The 19,548-nt window shown below is 43.7% G+C and overlaps 1 protein-coding gene across 1 annotated transcript in view; it reads left to right on the top strand.

The window, feature by feature from the left end:
* Positions 1 to 19,548, top strand: part of DGKI (diacylglycerol kinase iota) — a 515,206-nt gene that overhangs the window by 21,703 nt on the left and 473,955 nt on the right. The window lies entirely within an intron of this gene.

Here is a 19,548-nt window from a genome sequence, read left to right as displayed (position 1 = left end):
TGTCGATTGACATTTATGTTGTTTGCACGGCTTGGCTGTTGTGAATAGTGCTGCTATGAACATAGGGGTTCATGCACACATCCCACGTTCTAAATGGCAAACTAGAAACAGTCTCAAAACAATCCATGTACTTTTAATCTCTTATGAACAGCACCCCCACATTGATCATTTGAATTTTTTGAATGAGGGAAGCTTTAAACAGGTTCTGCTACCTGTTTTAAATCCACACATAAAGGACCTTTAGTAAGAGTTCTGTCTACTCCATCCTTGTTAGACATCAGCTTCTTGGGCAAAGGTAAACAGCAGGCATGCAGTGATGGACATGATCATGTCTGGGTGGTAGGAACACAAAAGAGGGGAGAGTGGTTAGTCACGAGTGGAAGATGTTTTCTTGGAGTTTGAAGAAAGAGATGGGACACAGGAGGGCAGGTCTGGAAGACAATCAGGCCACAGGAATTGAATGAGAAAGGACTCAGTGGGTAGAAATGTGTGAATATTTGGGAAGCAGTGTTGCTTTATGCATGGAGGTATGTAGTAGAAGTTTAGACCAAGAAGATAAATTGCATGCTCATTACAGAAGACCTGGAAGGCCATCAGAAGAATTCAGATTTTGTAGTTATTAAATAATGGAAACCCATTGGAAGTTTGGGGGCAGAGAGTTGACTCCGTACCCAAAGGTGAGGAAGTCCTCCCTGGATTCATTGCCAGGGACCTTTGTGGAACCACTCTCTATGCTGCCCTGCCTCTCAGCATCCAGACTGGGCGAGAGCTTCCCGCCCTCCCCCAGGACATGAAGAGTGAAGGGAGACCCAGTGCCCATGGTGTCTCAGAAGCCTCTGGGACAATTGGAAACAGGAAGCAGAGTGACTCTAAAATTCATGAGAGTTTGAGAAAGGAGAAAGGAAAAAGGAGAATGTGGGATGTCCTCAGAGTCTGAGCACAAACTCATTTTTACATAAAGTAGTGTAATACATGGTTAGATTTGATGTCATTCATTAATACTTTAGCTAAATAATCTTGTGTTAAGTTCAAAGCACTGACCACACAGAAGGACTGGGCTTGCTTCTAAGCTGGGGACTTCCTCTCTAATCTGTTTGGAATAACTCCCCACATTCACATCATCGATTTTTTTTTTTTTAATGAAGTGGAATGTTTTATCCCCCAGATTCCAAGACCTGGAAATCACTGAACAAATTAATGGATAAATATGTGTTCCGAATGTATTAGAAAATAGTTGTCAAGCAGCTTAAATGTTGTTCCCTGTTAGAGGGCTGTGTTCCTGCCTAATACTATTACATGAACAGCGATTGGTTGGACCAGTTAATAGAAACACAGATAATTTTGCAGCTAGGAAAGATTGGCTTTCGCTGCAGACTGCACACTCCTTTCAGACCTAATCTTCAGTAAATAGAGTGCAGCATTGTGGTTGAAAGTCAGTGTGACCAATTCAGTCCCCTGGCTCTCACGCCTTTTCCTGGAGAATTAGGATGATGTCCAGCTTACACTCTGCATTATGTACATTGCATTGCAACGCCCGAGAGCTAGCTTGTGCCCTGCATTTTGGAAAATCATCATTTTTTCTCATATAAATTGAAAATAGAGGAAATAGAGGAGAAGAGGGAGCCACTTGGAGATCAAAGTAATATTAACATGCAAGGAAAGAATAGGATCTTGGCTCCAGGCCACCCAGAGTGATGAGCACTCTTGGGCTCACAGACCCATGTGAGCTGTCTGATGGGGAGAATGCAGCCTGCAGACTAATTTCAGGATTAAGACTAGGACCCTCTCTTTACTTTCCAACCAAATCAAGTTATTCTTAATGTAGCAACTACCACGCAGTGTCATCATTCTGTTCGATTTACTAAACTCTAAAATGCAGAACTTCCTACTCTGTTCTGTGTTACTCAGTGAAGCCAATTTTTTAGTACACAAATGTTCATCACAGCTTTATTTGTAACCACTGTAAGCTGGAAGCAACCCAATGTCCATCAACATGAGGAGAGAAATAAATCCCAAAGTCAGTTTTGTTTGACATGAAATATACTACTCGCAGTTCCCCCCCTCCCCCGATAGCTTTCATTCAAAAATATTTACCATCATGCCCTAGATTAAATAAGGCATAAACAAAATTAAACACCAAATAGGTTAATGTGTCCCTGTCCATTCATGTTAGAAAATAGTACTACCTGCTTCAGAATGTGTGTGTGTGTGTGTGTGTGTGTGTGTGTATGTGTGTATGTATGAGTGTAGATGGGTTTTGCTTGTTTACTTGTCGCTTACTAACCCTCATATAGGCCTCATTCTCTGCAATCTCCAGTGTTGTCATCTGAACAGTGAGGCTGGTGATGCCTCGTACACAGCATAATTATTAAATATATTCATTCCATTCCTGAATGGAATGATGAATGTACTCTGTACACTGTAAGTGAGGTGAAGTGAAAGTTGCTCAGTTGTGTCTGACTGTTTGCGACCCCATAGACTACAGAGTCCATGGAATTCTCTAGGCCAGAATACTGGAGTGGGTAACCTTTCCCTTCTCCAGGGGATCTTCCCAACCCAGGGATTGAACCCAGGTCTCTCACATTGCAGGCAGATTCTTTCCCAGCTGAGCCACAAGAGAAGCTCAAGAACACTGGAGTAGGTAGCCTATCCCTTCTCCAGGGGATCTTCGCGACCCAGGAATCGAACCAGGGTCTCCTGCATTGCAGGTGGATTCTTTACCAACTGAGCTGTGAGGGAGGCCCTCTAAAGTCTTATATAAATGCCAGAAGTGGCTACGCTGCCACGGTGCTGAATTGTGCATGTGCAGTCTGCCATGGGGTGATGTGAAGACCTTGTGAATGTCTCAGGGCAATTCAGTTTCTTCATGATGGCCCTGGAGCTTTTGTCTGCTAAGGGTGCATGTCATTGTGGAGATGTGCAGATGTGGGTTTGGGAGGGTCAGCCGGCTTTTTGTTTAGTTTTAAAATATAGCACAGGGCTTCCCTGGTGACTCAGTCTGTAAAGAATCCACCTTCAATGAAGGAGACACGGGTTTGATCCCTGGGTGGGAAAGATCCCCTTGGGAAGGAAATGGCAACCCAGTCTGATATTCTTGCCTGGGAAATCCCATGGACAGAGGAGCCTGGCGGGCTATAGTCCATGGGGTTGCAAAGAGTCGGATATAATTTAGCAACTAAACCACTACCAAATATAAGACATATTTAATCAAAGTAATCCCGCAGCCATGAAATTAGAAGACACTTGCTCCTTGGAAGAAAAGTTATGACCAACCTAGACAGCTTATTAAAAAGCAGAGACATTACTTTGCCAACAAAGTTCTGTCTAGTCAAAGCCTTGTTTTTTCCAGTAGTCATGTATGGATGTGAGAGTTGGACTGTGAAGAAAGCTGAGCACCGAAGAATTGATGCTTTTGAACTGTGGTGTTGGAGAAGACTCTTGAGAGTCCCTTGGACTGCAAGGAGATCCAACCAGTCCATCCTAAAGGAGATCAGTCCTGAATAGTCATTGGAAGGACTGATGCTGAAGCTGAAACTCCAGTCCTTTGGCCACCTGATGCAAAGAACTGACTCATTGGAAAAGGCCCTGATGCTGGGAAAGATTGAAGGCAGGAGAAGGGGATGACAGAGGATGAGATGGTTGGATGGCATCACTGACTCAATGGACATGAGTTTGAGTAAACTCTGGAAGTTGGTGATGGACAGGAAGGCCTGGCATGCTGCGGCCCATGGGGTTGCAAAGAGTTGGACACGACTGAGTGACTGAACTGAACTGAACTGAATCCATAGCATGGATTAATACGTGGCTCATAGTTAACTAGAACTGCAGGCTATAACCCAGCCCAGCAGGTCCCTTCTCCCTCTCTCTTCTGTACTCTCATTTCCCCAAAGCTGCTATGATACGTTAGCTGTTTCCTCTGTAGTCTACATTTATGTTTTTAATAATATGCCACTGAGTGCTGTTTTATAATTTTTCTCAACTGTTTTCCTACGAGAAGGTGGGGATTTAGTTCTCTTTTATCCCGTCTGCACATACACGTTCTATAATCCTTCTGCTATCTTCCTATCACAGTCTTATTTAAAGCATTCATAAATGCTTGTATTATTGGCATTGTAAATCTCATGCACAGCTGAGCGACCCAGTGTGATAGTGAAGCATTTTCTTTCTTACGTTATTGGTGTCATTTAAAAAATTATTTTCACATGGGCTTATTTCTCAATCTTCCACACACTTCTTAACAGAACCATAAATTCTCTATTACATTTAAATGTGTAAAGTAATATATCTGTTTCATTATTTTTTCTTGTCAGCAGTCCTCCTGGACTGTTTGAGAGTATAGTCCCCATCTCTCTCTCTCTTTTTAAAATAATTTTCTTGATTTCTCATTGCTGTTTCTCATAGTTGCATCCTCTATTGTCTAGATTTCCTGGATTTCACATCTTTTTTTCTACCTTGTTTGGTGGAACACACAGCAATTTCAAGAACAATAATACCACATTCCTGGATAGGTTTTTTTCCAGGAACTTTCATCATATTTTTAGATGACTAAGTTAAAAAGTTTCCCAGGAAGTGGGATACATCCTGGGAAAGGGTACATAGGAGGGAGGTATTTTGAGTCCCTTCGTGTCTGGGAATATCTTTTTTCTACCTTCACACACGATTGAGCATTTTTCGTGGTATGGAGTTCTGGACTGGAAAGAATATTATCCCAGAATGGTATAGACATTTCCTTTCTACTGCTCTGCTTCCAAAATTGCAGTGGAGAAGGCCAGTTCCATTCTGATTCTCAACAGCTTTGTGTTTTTATTTCCCCCTGGGTTAACACTTTTTTTTCCCTCTGCGGATCCTGATGGGCAATAGTCTGTGGGGTCACAAGAGTCAGACATGACTTACTGACTAAACCACCACCACCATCTACTGTTTAGAAATATCAGAACTGTAGTGGTTTAGCATGGCACGTTTATTTATGGTACTGGGGACTTTTTAGATCTCTTCAGTCTGAAAATTTTGAGTTCTAAGAAATTTCCTGGTATTAGTTTCGAGAGTGGAAGAGAGTATCTTCTTCCCCTCCATTTCACTGATTGCTTTTTTCTGGAATTGGTATCATAAAACTATTGTATCTACTGAACTATTCCTGTTGTTTTCTTTTCTATTGAAGTTGTTTCTTTTTATCCCTTGCTGGGGGTTTTCCTCATTTATTTTCCATTTTTAAATTGGATTTTCACTGTTTGCAATCGCATTTTGATTTCTAAAAGCTCTTGGGTTCTAGTGCTTGTTTTTCTGGCATTCCATTCTTGTTTTGTGGCTTTAATGTGTTCTTATATCTCTGATGACAGGGGCTCTTCCTTACCCAGGTAATAAACCCTTTATCTTCTGCATTTCAGAAGGTTTCTTACATCGCGGGTGGGTTCTTTACCAGACTGAGCCACCAGGGAAGCCCTTAATGACATTTGTGGACGTTTTATTAATCCTAAAACAATTCTGTGTTCTTCGGACTTTTTTTTTCTATGTAGTATCTTCTCTTGTTGTTGGAGACTCTGTTCGAATGTCTGATTATCCAGTCATATTGAAAAGAGCAAGCCCAAAGTCTGGAAGGAACTCATTCAACTCCACTGTGGAGTGACTGGTTGGGGATCCGGTTTGTTTTGCTGGGGAAACACTAAACATTCATATTTTCTGGTCAGTTTCCTCAGAGGAGAATGGTCCCCTTTACACTTCAGAGGTTGATGTCTAACTGTTATTTCTCTGGGGCTGGAATTTTTCTTACTCAAGGTAGAGGTTTTCAGTTGATCTCTTTGCTGGCAGTGGAGGGTCTCCTCCTCAAAACCAGCTGTGGTCGGTGTTTCTAGCTCATCTCTGGCTTGGCTTCTTTAGAAACTACATCTCCAGACTCTGGGCTGTGTGTGGCAAGAGGAGCCCCCAGGCTGCTTGAGATGGTACTCTCGTCTCTGGAAAGACGTGTATCCTCTTCTCGCACCCTCTCTTCGGTGGTACTTGGTGCCTCCAATCCCTGCCCTTTTCTGGCTCTGCGGGGTGAATCCACCTCTTGACTGCTCCTCCGTCCTTCCTGCACTTATTTCCCAGCCTTCTCTGCCCTGCCTACTCAGGCTTACCTTTACCCAGTTCACTCCCCAGCCCCCCAAATCTTGTTGTCACCCCTTTTGCTATCATCGCGCCTTTTTCTTTTTTCTTGTTGACATTGTCTCTTTTATTTCTTTTACTTTCATTTCAGTGGGAAGTTTTAGACAGAATTGGGATAAAGGTGTGTGTTCATCTTATCATGGAGACCTGAAAATTCTCACTGTTTTTCTTCAGTAAGAACAACATAAAATTGTTCTTACTGAAGAAATCAGTGTATTCCTTTAGAATTTTTGAACAGACTGTAATGTCCTTAGTGCCTCTTGCTTCTAAAAGACTTTTAGGAATTTCACAGGTGTTTCATCTCTCTTAACTTTCTCTGTGCTAGAGGAGGAAAGGGTAATTTTACATAATTTTTCAAGCCTCCAAGAGGAAGAGGTACTCTTGTGATCTCTGTCTGGCATTTTGCACAATACTGTTGCATTTATCAGCTCGCCATTTGCCTTGCAGCCGTCAACTAAAGTTTCAGTCTAGCCCTTTGATTGCTGGCCCATCCCAACCTTGAAGGGAAGTCAGGAGACTCCATTTTGATCCCTGGGTTGGGAAGATCCCCTGGAGAAGGAAATGGCAACCCACTCCAGTATTCTTGACTGGTAAATCCCATGGACAGAGGAGCCTGGAGGGCTACAGTCCATGGGGTTTTAAAGAGTTGCACACGACTGAGTGACTAAACAACAACCCAACCTTGAACAGCTGGTTTCCGCCAGACATGAGGTTCCTGGCTTTCTTCCTTCTGTAGCCTGTACTCCACTGGCTTTCTGGGAAGCTCTCAGACTTGTCATTCTCCTAGCAGCTCAGATGCCATTCTCCCCAAACACCCAGAGTCCATTTAGCACCAATGAGGTGCTCAGTCTGGGATTTCTGAAGACCCATCACTGGGGAGAGACTGTTGCTAATGAGGTGCAAATTGGCAGTGACTGGGGAGGGGCTGCTCTCTCTGGGCCAGGCCCCAGGGGAGGGTGATGTCTCTGACACTTGCCCGGGGAGGCTGGCTGTGGGCTGTGAAGCCTGATTCCGGGCCAGGGAGGCCCTTGCACAGTGCCTGGAGGCTGCTCTGAGCTCACACAGGCTCAGCCCCGTAGCTCCTGCCAGCTGGCTAATCTCTTGGCTGGGTTTCCTGGCTGGCTTTCCTTGCAAGTAGGAGAGGCCGTGCTCATTCTTGGGGCTTTCCCAGACATTGGAGAGGGAGCCAAGAAGACCTGTGGTCCGCAGAGGTGCTGTCCTTGGGGTTGGTATGCTGGTAGGTTAAGGGGTTGGGGGTTTGGTGGTGGAGCCCTTGTTCTGGTAGCAACTGCTGGAAGGAGGGTGAGTGTCTGTTCCTCCCGAGTATCTGCCCGGCAGCCTTGCTTGAAGACTCCTGTTCACCAGAGAGCCCTCATCAGCAGCTCTTCTTCTCTGCTTCCAGAAGGTTCAGGCTTCTCTTTGCTGTTGTCATTTGCAAGTGTCCCCACCTGAGTGTGACACAACAGTGGGTGGGAAACTGCTCAGAACCAGAAACTGTGTCCTGGTGGAGAGGACACGGGGAAGGTGGTGGATGTGGGATGTTTTACATGGGTGCAGACTGACCTTGCGTCCCCTGGTCTGTGTGACCACGTGTTGCAGGGCCCCTGATGTGGAATCCAGGTGTCCATTTGGGTGATCTTGAGCAAATTTCTTAAATTCTCCAACTTTCCATCCCCTGCCTTTCTTTTTTCCCCTATTTCTCTATCTCATTTGTCTTATTTTTTTAAGAGGTCCCTGAGTGCCAGCCTAGACACAGAGATGACAAAAATGAATGAAATAGAGTTGCTGTCTTCAAGGAATTCATCCCCCGGTGAAAGAAGACAGACTGCAAACGGCATAGTTGGACCATAAAGAAAGCTGAGCGCTGAAGAATGAATGGCTTTGAACTGTGGTGTTGGAGAAGATGCTCGAGAGTCCCTTGGACTGCAAGGAGATCAAAGCAGTCCATCCTAAAGGAAATCAGTCCTGAATATTCATTGGAAGGACTGATGCTGAAGCTGAAACTCCAGTCCTTTGGCCACCTGATGCAAAGAACTGACTCATTGGAAAAGACCCTGATGCTGGGAAAGATTGAAGGCAGGAGGAGAAGGAAACGACAGAGGATGAGATGGTTGGATGACATCACTGACTCAATGGACATGAGTTTGAGTAAACTCTGGGAGTTGGTGATGGACAGGGAGGCCTGGTGTGCTGCAGTCGATGGGGTCACAAAGAGTCAGACACGACTGAGCAATTGAACTGAACTGAAAGAGCATAGAGTTCCATGATGAAAAATAAACTAGGTCAGAGGCATGTAAAAAGTATCATGGGTGGATGGAAGAAGGGCTTCTGAAATGGTCAGAGAATGCTTTATAGTGATGATGACATTCGAGCCAGTTGCCAAATCTTGATTGATGGAGGTTTGAAAAAGTATGGTATGTTCTAGAAAAGGTTGGTTGTTTGTTGGTCCTCAGGTACAGGTGCAAAGTGGGCTGGCAAACTGGGCATCTGGAAATAAATGGGGCCAGAGGGTGGAGGGTGCTGTCCCCCTTAAGGTGAGCTTGGACTTCTCCTTAGTGGTGGTGGTGGTAGAGGTGGGCTGGAGAACTGTACTGATTCTCTGCTAGATGAGGAGGCTGGCCTAGATGGTTTTAGGATCCCTTGTCGTCTGAAATTCTCAGATTCTCTGTGTGGGCATGAAGATGTGGGTCTGGGAACACAGCTCTGTTGAGGAGTGTTATCTGGTGTAGCGTCTGTGAGTAGGTGTTTAAATGTGGGCTGGACTCAGTAGCTATATTAAGAGGTAATGTCAGGCGGGGCTTGGAGCACCAGGTCCTGAGTGAAGCTGGAGTTGAAATTTCCAAATCTTATTTCAGCTTTTGATTAGGATTTTTGAACCCAGCTCAAGCACTTGACCTGTCTATGTCTCAGAATTGGCACATGTGAAAGGGACATTTTCACTTCTGTGCAGCTGGGAGGGTTTTGTTTTTTGAAGTAGTTTTATATGATAATGACTTGGCTGTGGGTTAGGACATTGGAGGGGAAAATTTTTATTTTAAAGCTTAGCATTTTTTCTAATTGAGTTATTAGCTGTCAACAAGTATAGATACAAGTAACCTGTACATGAATTTTGTGTGATGCACTTGTGTTGAGTTTTTCCTGAGTTTTGGAGGAGGAATCGGATGAGAGTTGGGGATGACTTGAAAATGTATGCAAACAACAACATTGCAAGATCTATCTTAGGGACGCACTGGGACCGCAAAGCCTCAGCCAAATGTTCCAGCCGGGCCATCTTAGGACGGCACTTGTGTTGATGACAGACACATCCCCAGACTCCCAAGTGTTAGCTTATGCTTGCTGAACTTTGAAACCCTAGGGGATTCTTGTTTTCTGGAACCACATGGCACTTTGATCAGACTCTACAGCAGTTTCCAATCTCTGAGTTGCCTGTTTTGTGTTCGAGATAGATTTTTTTTTTTTTAAATTTTTTGTGTTGAGTTTTTAGCTCACTAGCCAAGCGATCCTCTCAAAATACTTTCCAGTTAGCTCATCTTTGTAATGGAAGGGGTAAAAGATTCCTAGGTGGTTCAGTTCATGGTTCAGTTTTTGATTCAGTTCTCATGCCTTGAGACAATGTCACTGATCGTCTGATTGCTTAAGACAGGTGAAGCCAAGAAGGGTATTGGAATATAGAACGGCTGGTAAAGTGTGGATGTGGACACTCATTGTCACTACTCTTGCTTTCATACATGTGCACGTGCCTGATGTTAGGGAGGCTTGGACATGCACACATACAGGGAAGAAACTTGGTAGACTTGACATCTTAAAGGGACTGGGCAAGAAAGAGATCAAAAGGTGCCTTCGAGTACTGGCCTCACTCAGACATGGAACTCAGATGCCTGCATTCTTCACCCTCTTAGCATTGAAACAATCGGCTGGTACCTGCAGGTGTGCTTTCCAGTAGGAGTGAGGGTCAGTATGAACCACAGACATCCTCACGCCTGGTCTGTGAGGCCTTTATTGGTCACTCATAAAATTACGATCATAGTCTGTGACTATGTTGAGGACCGTGTTGAGGACGAGGGTGGGGGGGAGTCACAATTTAACAACATATAGTATTTATTTTGTTCTATGCAAATGAATACACTACCTAGTGGAAAGTCAGTTTTCTTGACTGTGAACTCTAACAACAGTTATTTCTCTTTATGTCACATATCATTTTTGGTATTCCTGGAGAGTTTTGTCTGTGAGTATCTTGTTGGCTTCAAAATGATGGTAATATTCTTGAGGGCACAGCAATGAATTCATTCAACAGATGTTTCTTAAGCACCTGGGGTGTGTCAAGCAACTAGTGTCTGTTTTAGGCACCAAACACAGATGAATAAGGTCCGTACCCTTACTTCATAAAGAACCTCACAAAGAGACTGATAAGCAGACAGACAATTACAGTATATGTGTTGGCTATGAAAAGGTGAGGAGGAAATGATTCAATTATAGAGGGGTGGGAAGGGTCTTCCACAAAGGTAAAGAAGTCAATACAAGCAAAGATGGAGCTGTGGGAAATGATTGTATAGAAAACTAAAAGTAAATTGAGAATCCTGGACTATCAAACAATAGATTGGGTCAAGAAATGAGACCAGGATGGTAACCATGTTGTCATTGTATTTCAGTGTTTTTCAGTGAAGGCGGTCATGTCTTGACTTTGGAGATGCTGCTGGCATCAAATGGTTTGAGGTCAGGGATGCTGAGAAATGTCCCATGGTGCACAGGACAGCCCCTCACAGCAAATAATTCCCTGGCCTAGAATGTCAGGGGTGTCACGGTTGAGAAACCCTGCTCCTGATCTTTCCACCATGTCTGGGTTGAATCGTTCAAGTCTTAGCTCAAAAGGTCCTTCTGCAGTGGCTGTGCTGCCTACCCCAGCTGCCACAGAAACGTTTGCCTCTTCTTCTGTCACTCCCTGTTGCAAAGCCCTATTTTTATTCCTTCATGCCCTTTGATGCCATCTGATATCACATTCTGTATTTTTTTCACTATCTGTCTCTCCTCCCTAAAAAAATGAATGCCATGAGGTCTTTGATTTGTTGGTTGTTATTTCTCTAAAGCCTAGCATAGTGCAGGGCACATAGGCAAATGCTTGAAAAATTTGATATCTGAAAGTTCTGGGTGGAGGAGTGCCGCATGTTGGATACACATTCTGTGGCGCCGGAATAATAAGACTAGGGAACATTTATTTTTACTGTACCTACCAGGCACTGTTCTAAGTATTTTACACACATCAGCTCATTTATCCCCTAACAACCTCAGGAGGTAGGCAGCATGATTATTTTCATTCTACACATGAGGAAACTGAGAGAGCTTAACTGCTTTCCTGAGATTATGCATCTAGCAAGTGGCAATACTAAGGCGGTATAATACCTGTTGTTTGTTTGCACAGGTATGTGCATTATGGCTATTAGTCTGAGTTTTTGCTCTTGAGGGTAGATAGAGGACTTGTGATTGGATTTAAGAGGTTTCGAACAATGTGCCCCAAATCAGAGATGCCAGGTTAGATAGAAATCAGGGAGTGGGGTAGTTGGTGGACATAAAAGATTTAATAGTGAAAAAATTGGAGTCTTACCAGGGATGGAGTGTGCTGTCCTCATGAGGGTGTCTAGTGACCCAGAGAGATCAAAGCTGAGGACCAGGATGCTCTGCCTTAAGGAAGCACTTTGGTTTGGAGGGGACACAAGCAGCCCTGGCCTCCAAGGCATCCTTTGGGTGGTGTCCCCTGTGGCTGGGGGTGGAGGCACTTCTTCATTCTTATAAGACTGCTCACCCTCACACCTCCTGTCCTGGTGGCTCTGACACTCTCAACTCTTGTCTCACTTGAGTTTCCAGACACTGGAAGACCACACTGCAGGGTCTTTTTCTAGTTCCTGTTGAAATAATCCAACCTATGCTTTGTGGGAGCCCTGACCTGCCCCCCTCATACCATGGCTGGCCTCGTGTAGCCAGGCTGGGGTGCCAGGTGCTTCCCACTGTCAACCTGGATACAAGGGAGGGAGATGACTACCTACCTGTTTCCTTCTCTCTCTTCTTTCTTTCCCGATGGTGGAACTCTACATTGGAGCTCAAGGAGTCTTGATGTGCACACACCTTATGGACAAAATGGGGGAGGATCTCTAGGTTTTGAATACATCTCACCACTTGTGGGAAGGGCCATTGGCATTAATGGGGGCAGGGCATGTTGGGTTCTGAGCTTATGGCTTCCTCACATGCAGTTGGATTTCCTGACACTGGAGAGCACTATTTGGTTATGAGGTGGGGGGGGGGGGGGAGGGCTGGGGTTGCTTTACTTGTGTCAGTGGAGGCTGGTGGGATTGGACTTCCCTGGTGGCTCAGATGGTAAAAGCATCTGCCTACAATGCGGGAGACCCAGGTTTGATCCCTGGGTTAGGAAGATCCCCTGGAGAAGGAAATGGCAACCCACTCCAGTATTCTAGCCTGGAAAATCCCATGGATGGAGAAGCCTGGTAGGCTACAGTCTGTGGGTCACAAAGAGTCGGACAAGACTGAGTGACTTCACTTTCAGTTCAGTTGCTCAGTTGTGTCCGACTCTTTGTGACCCCATGGACTGCACCACACCAGGGTTCCCTGTCCACCACCAACTCCCAGAGCCTGCTCAAACTTAACGTCTATTGAGTCAATGATGCCATCCAACCATGTCATCCTCTGTCATCCCCTTCTCCTCCTACCTTCAATCTTTCCCAGCATCAGGGTCTTTTTCAATGAATCAGTTCTTCACATCAGGTGGCCAAAGTATTGGAGCTTCAGCTTCAGTATCAATCCTTCCAATGAATATTCAGGACTGATTTCCTTTAGGATGGACTGCTTTGATCTCCTTGCAGTCCAAGGGGCTCTCAAGAGTCTTCTCCAAAACCACAGTTCAGAAAGAGCTTCGGGACCTGTTGTTGAAGGCTTTGGTTTCCTCTACATCCAGCACAGGATGGTTCCAGCTGGATGCAGGTAATAGCAGAGTGCTAGGGCTACCATATTAGGCTGGAACCCAGAAAGAAATGGTCTTGGGTTTTTTCCTTCCATAGTAGGGACTTGGCACTCTTGTCCATGTTGAGTTTCCAGAAGCTGGAGCTGGCACAGGGTTGGCTGGAACTGATGTCTAGCAGAAGAAGATGCTAATGCAGGAGAGGCTTCTAGTTTGAGTTGCAGGTGAAGCTGTGTCTGGACGTATTGGCTTGAGTCCAGCTGAGTTTGTGAAACAGAGGTTGGAAGAGTAGAACTGGGAAGGAAAGACTGGATAGGTCTCATGAGAAAATTATGCTGAGAGAGAGGACCTTCATGGGGAAGCCACGGGTCCTGGAGGCTGATTCCTAGAGCAAAAGCCAGTACTCGAAGTGGAGGACTTGTTGCCATTTTATGATGAAGAACAGTGAAGCCTGGCGTTCTGCAGTCCATGGGGTCACAAAGAGTCAGACATGACTGAGGGACTAAACAACATATGGATTGATACTGACAGGTTTTAGATAAGGGAGTGAATTTTTCAGGCTTGTCTTTTAATTAGACTATTCAAATGACTGCACAGAGATGGGTCAATAGAGACTCTTATGCTAGTCTAGGTGCAAGAAAATGGGCAAGGCAGAGCTAGGAGGTGGAACTCTTTAGGATTTAAAATTAAGAGGACTGAATGATTGAGTGTGACTTTTTGGGAATGAATAACAAATCAAGGATGACTTCTGTCTTTCACATTCAGTTGGTTTGTGCAACTAGCGTGTCAGATAAAGAATAGAAGATGATGAGCTACACGGGATGGGGAAATGATGGCTTTTCAGTCTTATTGCATACGAGATAATGTGTTGCCATCAGGACACCAAAAGCCAATGTGAAAGGGACTCTGGTATTCAAGGCTGGATGTGTAGATTGTACAATGGGAACAGAAACCATGAGGGCGAACATGATAATCGACAGATAATCTGTAGGATAAGAAAAAAAGAGGACGCAAGGGACACTGAAGTCAGGCCCGTAAGAAGGAGTAGAGTTATCTTTCCAGGTCTGTGTTCGGTGCGTGCTTCTGTCTGAAGTTGTTCTGCTGTAGAATTACTTCTTTCTCACTGGTCCTCTAGTTGTTGCTTTGTTTAGTTGCTAAGTCGTGTCTGACTCTGCGACCCCGTGGACTATAGCCCACCAGGCTCCTCTGTCCATGGGATTTACCAGGCAAGAATACTGGAGTGGGTTGCCATTGCCTTCTGGTCCTCTAGTATTTTTAATTTTCGATGTAGTAAGTGATGTTACAGAGGCAATAGTTGATAGCTAGTGCTATGACTGCCAGGTAAACTATAAACTTCTTTGGCCTAGATCCTCACTTTTTTTCACATCCGTGTCCTTAGTATGAACTTCAGTGGCTGATGTGTTGTAGGATTTCAATAAACAGGTGGTATTGAATACATGAATTAGAAAATGTTTATTGAAAGAAATAATGTACCATTTTGTTAGAGAATTTGTTTTTAACCCACGTCAGAGGATGAGGACATTTGTAGACCATTGGGTTTTTTCCTCTATTTCACAATAGACTGGAACCCCTCCCCCCAACTTCTTAAGCAAACAAGTTCACTTATTTCTGAAAAGTGAGCACTTAACATTGGTGCCATAACCACCTGCAGAAGCTGGATCTGTAACTTGAGAAAATATTTGCAAATAGTGCCGCTGACAAGGGATTAATCTCTAAAATATACAGACAAGTCATGAACTTCAATATAAAAACAGAACAACCCAATTAAAAAGTGGGCAGAAGACCTAAGCAGATATTTCTCCTAAGAAGACATACAGATGGCCAACAAGCACATGAAAAGCTGCTCAACATCACTCATAATTAGAGAAATGCAAGTCAGAATTATAGTGAGGTATCAACTCACACCTGTCAGAATGGCCATAACAAAAAGTCTGTAAACAATAAATACTGGAGAGGCTGTGAAGGAAAGGGAACCCTCCTACACTGTTGATGGGAATGTAAATTGGTACGGCTGCTATGGAGACCAGTATGGAGGTTCATTAAAAACTAGACATGGAACTACCATGGGGTCCAGCAATCCCACTCCTGGGCATGTACTCAGAGAAAAAACATAATCTGAAAAGGTACATATACTCCTATGTTCGTAGCAGCACTGTTCACAACAGCCAAGACATGGAAGCAACCTGAAGGCCCACTGACAGAGAATGATAAAGGAGATGCGATCCGTATATACAGTGGAAAGTGACTCAGCCATGAGAAGAATGAAGTAATGCCATTTGCAGCAACATGGATGGATCTAGAGATTACCATACTAAGTCAGACAGAGATATCGTATGATATCACTTATATGTATACTCGAAAAAAAAGAAAAAGATACAAATGGACTTATTAAAAGTAGACCCGCAGACCTAGAAAACAAACGTACAGTTTCCAAGGGGGCAGTTGGAGGGAGGCATACATTAGGAGGTTGATGGGAGTGGGAAAAGCTGGACCAGTAACTCAAACAGTATGATTTCCTAAGAGGGTCAGCTGTGTGGGCTTCACCTGGGTGTCTGTGGAGGGGATGGTTCTCGTGTTCTCCTTGCTCTCAAGTGCACACACACAGATCCTCTTGTCTGTGCTTCCAGGGAGAAAAAGGAGGATGACTCTTTGAAAGACTAAGGAAAAGAAATGCAGATTCTATAGATAGACAACAAAAGTAATAAAACAATTCTACTTTTATGAATGGAAAGCCAGTGTTATTTGCTACTGTTTTTCAGTGGGAGGCAAAAACAGAGCAAATCTTTTGGATAATTATTGATATTTCCGTGTTTGCAGTGGAGTTCGAGATAGCAAAGGAGAAGCTCCATTGTCCGAACTCGGAGACATCTTGAATAACCCAGAGACAGGAAACTGCTGCCCCAGGATTTTCAGTTTATAGACCTGTTTGACCTAAAACCAGTGTGCCATTTGTTTTTAAGTGTAAGTGACATATCCACATAGTTCATCCTACCTCTGGACTATTGGTAGGCTCAGAATTTTCTCTATACTTGTTCTGTAGGGAGTTTTACACTATTTAATAATGCTTAGGCCAGGGCATTTCTTCTCTAATTCCAGGCCTTGGTTATGGGTCAGGTTGCTTGGAGCAGCTCAGATCCACGTAGCCAGAGAAGCTGGAAGCTGTCCAGTGTTCAAGAGTGTGAGAGACTCACCCCTTCTAAGAGGGATGAAGTTGGTGATGGAATTTGAATGCTCCTTCGTAATTTCCCTGCTTTGTAAGAACACTTGAAGGTGTTCCATTCCAGTGAGGAGAGTTTTTCTTAACCCTTGAACGGAGAGTCTGATTAGAAAAGGCCCTGTAATGGCTTTTGTGAGTGAGGTCATTGTGCTCCGCTGGTGGCTCCTTGGCCTCCTTTGTCTTCATCCCATGCGGAGAGCTTTAAAAGAGGAGGATTGAAAGGATGAACCATTGATCAACCCAGGTAGCCAGAGCTGTCCTTTGGGGTTTAATAGTGTGTCTTGCACTGTTTTTGTGTTTAGCAGAAATCCATTTCTGCCTCATTATGAACGTATTTTTCCCTTGGGCTTTCACTTCAGAGATTATTTCAAGAAAAATTATATCCAGGTATTAGCCTCATTTGCCCGTATTGCACTCAATAACGATTAGAGTTATTAACTATCTTGAACCAAGAAGTTGCATTTTGCCAGCATTAAATGCACAGCTTGAAATGCCAAGATTCAGTTTGGAGAAAAATGACTACATTCGAGTGGGTTAGAATCTTGCCAAAAATGCATTTTTTCCGTCTGTCTCATGGCAAGAGCTATTGTACCAGTTGAAATTTATAGCTAGGGACTTTCCACCATCTTTGCAAAGTGGTCTGGAACTGGGGAGTGCAATAAACAGGGTGAGTCCTTGGGAGCAGGCCTTCAGGTGGAAGGTGAAGTTGAGTGGAGGTTCATTTCTTTCTGCTTCAGTTCCTTGAATGGTAGATAAAGTCAGCACCAGCGCACTCAACACCAGAGGCTGTGGTTCCCACAGTGTTGACATCCACAGCCCTGCAAGCCCCAATCTGACATGACGAAACTGATGATCATGGTCCTTTTTTGTCCCTCCCCTGACCTGAATCTGTCCTGGGAATATGAGTGTGGGATTCATCCTTACTCACTCACTCTGATACATACAAAGAAGACTTTAAGTTTGCCAAAGCCAAATAAGAAATCAAAGACCAAGCTAGGAATTGGTTTTCAGTTTTTTCTCTCTGATTTGGGCCCCTAAGCAGCTGCTCTGTATTGTCTGGGTGCCCCCGAGAGAACTCTCTTCCGTCTGTCTTGGCTCTGATGATGAGATCTGTGAACTACCATAGTCACTCATTAGCTCTGTAGATGGTCTGCCCAAGTCTCTGTTCTTATGTGGATGGTGCCTATCAGCACCATCCTTGGCCTATTTAGTTTGCTTAAAAAGAGGGGCTCCCTTCCTTCTGATTGCTTGTTGAGTTGTGTCCCTTGCATAACTCCCCAGTCATTGTTTGAGGCCTTGCTATCTTAAATTCTTTACAGTTCTCACAACTCACATTGTTGACTTATCTCACAATTGTGCTTGCCTGCTTCAATTCATCATGTCAGTGACTTGGGAGGCTGCAGCGTTTCTTGTTATACACATAATACATCCTGTATTATTAATGCCTCAAATATGACTGTGCACTTAATTAATATTACACAGGGGCAGTGTGACTTAGTGGGTGGCACACAGGCTTTAAGATGAGGCTTCTTGGGTTTAAGTCTTGACTCTGTCCCTTCCTAGGTCTATGGAGTTAGGCCAGTTATTTAAGCTCTCTTGACCTCAGTCTCCTTATCTGTAAAATGGGTATGTTAGTACAATCTGCCACATAGGGTTATTATGAGTGAGGATTAAATGAATTAATAAACACAAAGGGCTTGGAATGGTGTCTTTCATTATTTACTTGTTTTAATTTTAATTTTTAGTTGGAGGATAGTTGCCTTACAATGTTGTGTTGATTTTGAAATGGTGTCTTTTATACATTACGATTTCAAATTTTAGTTATGATGATCCTGCTAGGGGCTCAGTATCATGACCTTGAAATTGAAAGAGCAGGGTTTCTTCAGTAGTCATTTTCCTTTGGCACTTTACTGTCTTTAAGACTCCAGGGAAATATATGTGAAATTGCTTGAGAGGTTGGGAATAACCTTTGCTACAGTTAAATGCCTCTTGGCTTTATAGGATATAGAGCCTAGGTGATGATGACGATAGCCAGCATTTATTGAGTGCCTATGAGGTGCCAGACCTAATTTTACTTATTCTTCATAAAAACTAGATGATGGCAGGCTTATCTCCATTTTACAGTTAGGCTGAAATTGTGACATAAATGGCAACTCAAAGACTTGGAGCTGGATTGGTTTCCAGACCTATCTGCCCAGAGCCTGGACTATTTATCATTATTATAAGCTGTCTCTTTTACAACAACTGACTGGTTCTCTTGCCAAAGAGAAGCCTTGGGGAATGGGAGGTAAAGAGGATTTTCCTGGGATCTACCACTTATGAGATATTGGACCTTGAACAGGCCACTCAGCTTGCTTGAAGTTCAGAGTTCTTATCTGTAAACTAAACCATGACAGCTACTGCACAGGATGTTGGGAGAGATTCAGAATGAAGTAAAATCTGTAACAAAGCAAGCTCAGAGAGATACTTTGAGAGTTGCTCCTTACCTGGCTTGGCCAGAGCAATCAGAAATGATGTAGATTCTGTTTTTTAAATATGTGTTTAACATGTAATGAAGGAGGGACCATTCATTCTGAGGTTAGGCTGCTTTTCTCTTCACGATGCAACCAGAGCTTAATCACTTTTAACCAGTGTGACTTGATCCAAACCAGTGTATGTGTCATTCTTGTCCTGCACAGTCTGATTGATCTGAAAGACTGCATCACAGTCTTTTTACTGAGTCTCAGTTTATCCCAATGTCAAAGGGATTTACATGGCAGATTTCAGTTCTTCCCAATAAGCTTTGCAAAATACTTGCACTTTGTGGTCTTTCTGACACAGTATTGTGTGCTTATTTTCTTCTGAGTTTGGTCAAGAGATTATTTTGGGGAGAAGTTGGCTTCTGCAGGCTATGATTATGGGTGGGAATGATGGGAAGAGGTATATAAAATCCTTTAAGTCAGTTCTTGGTCAGAATGGTGCTTAGAATGGATCTCATCATTTGAGAAACCCCATAACTCTTCCAGTGTAATGCCATTAAGGAGCCTCCTGACAGCAGTAGGTAAGGAGTAGCTCAGGGGTGTTACTGTTTAATCACTTTAAGCTCAATTGCATGTGTTATTAGATCCCCCTTCTTTATCACTTCATCTTTGGGTAGCACACTATTGCTTCAGGAGCAGAATTCAGGAACAATTTTAGTTTATCTACTGAAAATAATCATGTTAGA

Source organism: Bos javanicus, chromosome 4 (genome assembly GCF_032452875.1).
Source record: "Bos javanicus breed banteng chromosome 4, ARS-OSU_banteng_1.0, whole genome shotgun sequence".
In the NCBI taxonomy this organism is placed as follows: domain Eukaryota; kingdom Metazoa; phylum Chordata; class Mammalia; order Artiodactyla; family Bovidae; genus Bos; species Bos javanicus.
This window is presented reverse-complemented; position numbering and strand designations above follow the sequence as displayed.